General features: G+C 39.2%; 1 long non-coding RNA gene across 1 annotated transcript; it reads right to left on the bottom strand.

Annotated features, from left to right (window-relative positions):
• LOC104218991 (uncharacterized) lies at positions 1 to 1,982 on the bottom strand. Its single transcript, XR_709128.2, has 2 exons — positions 1,608 to 1,982; positions 1 to 722 (listed from the first exon to the last, which is right to left on the bottom strand). It is a non-coding gene; the product is annotated as an uncharacterized lncRNA (long non-coding RNA).
• Positions 1,983 to 3,435: the final 1,453 nt, after the last annotated feature.

Here is a 3,435-nt window from a genome sequence, read left to right as displayed (position 1 = left end):
TGAACAAATACTCTTTTAATTTGTTGATAACTGAAATCAATTGTTGGATAATCCACAGCCACATCCAATATTACAAAATGAAAAAAAAATCAAGGGGAGAACATAGACCTTTACACTGATGAACTTACATGAGATGCATACCCTGAAACAGAGTCAGAAACAAATAATTACACCCAAAAGAACCACAAGTCCCTACAAGATAGACTGCCTTTAAACAAAAGAATTGATGGTCACAACTTGAAAAGGGCTACTGTACTACGCCATGAAGGCCACAGAACATGTTTCGTAAGCTATATAATTCATACCGTGGTTTAGAATCGATTCCAAAGCCACATGCACTTATCTTTTCTCCGCCTCGGATTCACTACCATATTCTTTAAATCTGTACTCTTCTTTATTGCTGGTTGGTGGTACTTCTCCTTCACTGTATTACTGTGTGTACAAACTAAAATGTGATTGCATCTCCTTAAAGCGCGACCCAGTGATAAGATAGCGGCAAAGTTGCACACACATGGCTAAGATTGCGGCAAGTTGAGGACACATGGCTACCATGATGATTCCTATCCCCATATTCAAGCTTCAGCAAGGTGGACATAATACCAAAACCCCAATCATGATCATCAAACATCACCGTGAATTCTGCTAAAGACACCAATGATGTGTCCATCTCCGCATGAATTTCCAATATTTCACTTGCTCCGCGAGAAGGAATATATATCTACCTAAATCCATCAGAAACATGAAATCTTAAGAACTTATTCAACTTTTCAGAGCACAAAAATAGTAAACTGCTTTTTAAACCAGCCACAATCTACTTGAAGTTCTGCCTGTCTTGTTAAGGAAAAAAAACAAAAATCATATGCTGCATCTATATACACAACGAAGATACACATGCAATGCACACCACACAAGAAATAAAGGCCAGTTCAGGTCAAAAGTAGAAACAATCTAAGACCACCAATGGGAGTTCAAACACCACTTAAAAGACACAAACTTTATGGGAATTCATGCTTAATCTAGTACTATTAATGTTCTGAGGTGACTAATAAAAATCTCGAAAACCTAATATCACCAATGTGCAAAACTAATCAAAATAACATTGACAATCATCACAGACTGATAAAAGGAAATAAGTAAACTTTTAGTATACAATATCAGAATATTTCAAATTTAATGAAAATAATGGGGTAACCCTCCTCTTTTGATCACAACAAAAATTAGCTCTATATCTGAGTTGTTTCATAGAATTTATAGGTATTTCAAGACATATATCTCTATTCAGAATTTAAAGATACACCCTGTGGGTTAGTCAATTAAGAAATTTCAGAATTCCAAATTTGGCTGCTGAAATCTCAATTGTCACAACTGAAATCCAAATTGACACTACCATTTTCTAATAAATGCATTATAATACAAAGCAGAAACCTGTCCTGATCGACACTCAAGATTTTCCTATGAGAGTGTTTACATGCGGAAGCAGGTTCTACTTGCGGTGAAGTTGGGATCTTTTTCGAGCTAGAGCAACAAATAGATGAATTAAAAAGCCCATCAAAAGAAGAGTAAATGGTGAATTTCCAGAAAAAAACAACAAAATTAAAGGTACATACACTTGACATTTATAGTTGAAATCCAGAATCAAGATAAAAATTGCAATTATTCCATCTCTCTGCCATTTTTGGGCTTTCTAATGAATCTTGCCGACAACTGCTGAAGGAACATGGTTGTCCAAGATGGACACTTACGTTATCTTTCGCCTACCTTGTGGTATTCTCAATTCTCAACTCAAAGTTAATGAAGCAGTAACCAAAAGATTCAGCTATATTAATGGGTATGTGATTACAACTCAAATAGGAAAAAATCATAACTAGTTAACATAAGACATTAGGAATTGCAGAAAATAGGAGCTAAAGATAAATAGAAGAAGGAGGTGAGGTGCTAGAAGAAAGAGGTGAGAAACCAGAAGAAAGGAGATGGAAATTAGAGTTCACTCATAACAAAATTGCCTGCCCTTAATGCCATACCGCTGGTGCTTATATAGTTCACTTCTCGTAACAAACTCTATCCTTTTATTCACGTGATCCTCCACCTTTCCAAACGTAATCCTCAAGTCTAGCTGGTGCAATTATTTTTCTAGAACTCCTACATGGCAGACCCATGGGTTCTTCTCTCGTGGCATCCTTGTTGTCATCTCTGTCAGCATTTACTGGATTTGTATTCACAATAATACTCCCTTCCGGAAAAGCAACCTTGTCCTCAAGGTTTGGATCAAGTGTCGGGCTAAACTCGGCACCATCAGCTAGTTGCAAAGGCGTAACTTGTTGTTCTGGTTCCCCCAAGCAACGCTTTGGCATAGAGACATGGAAAACGAGGTGAATTTTAGCAACCTCGGGAAGTCTAGCTTGTAAGCTGCTGCACCAATTCGTTTTAACACTTGAAATGGACCAAAGTATCGTCGTCCCAGCTTGTGATCCTTTTGTAAACGAAGCGATACCTGCCTATAAGGTTTTAATTTGACATAAAACCAGTCTCCAATTTCAAAGACCACTTCAGTTCTGGACTTGTCCGCAAAGGCTTTTATGTGAGCTTGTGCCTTTGCCAAGTTGGTTTTAGCAACTACAGTACTTCATCTCTTTGTAACATATAGGATTCCACCAGTTCACTAGCTTTGTTGCCTAATATGTAACGAGCAATTGTTGGAGGTTCGCGCCCATACAAAGCTTGAAAGGGAGTCATCCCTGCTGAAGTTCGAAAGGATATGTTGTACCAATATTCAGCCCAAGGTAGCATAGCCACCCAGTGAGAAGGCACATCAGCCACATAGCAGCGAAGATACTACTCAACACATTTGTTAAGGGCCTCAGACTGTCCATCGGATTGTGGGTGGTAGGCAGTGCTCATTGCCAAGGTTGACCCTTGTAAACTATTAATTTCTTGCCAAAAAGAGTGTAGAAACCTAGGGTCCCGGTCTGTCACAATAGTCCTTGGTGGTCCGTGAAGCCTAACTACTCCAAGTACAAAAGCTTCAGCCACCGAGTGAGTAGAAAATGTAGAGGGCAGGGGAACAAAATGCCCGTACTTATTCAAGCGATAGATTATTGTCATTATGGTCGTTTTTCCGTGAGAGCTTGGAAGGCAAGTGACAAAATCCATAGCTATGTCTTCAAACACCTGATCGGGGATCGGGAGAGGCTGTAATAGACCTGCTGGGTGCAGATGAGTGTCTTTCATTTGCTGACAAGTTTGGCAAGTAGCTACAAAGGACTGGACATCTCTACGCATTTGTCTCCAAAAGAAATTGGAAACTAGTCGGTGATAGGTGCGAGCTACCCCTGCATGTCCCCCAATTGCCGTGGAATAGAACTCAAACATAAGTTTATGGCGCAGGTGTGAATCTGAAGGAATAACCAGCCTTTATTTAAAAAAAAAGTAGCCCAT

The sequence above is a fragment of the Nicotiana sylvestris genome, chromosome 4 (genome assembly GCF_000393655.2).
Source record: "Nicotiana sylvestris chromosome 4, ASM39365v2, whole genome shotgun sequence".
Taxonomy (NCBI): domain Eukaryota; kingdom Viridiplantae; phylum Streptophyta; class Magnoliopsida; order Solanales; family Solanaceae; genus Nicotiana; species Nicotiana sylvestris.
The sequence above is the reverse complement of the archived record's forward strand: the minus strand, read 5'-3'. Positions and strand labels throughout refer to the sequence as shown.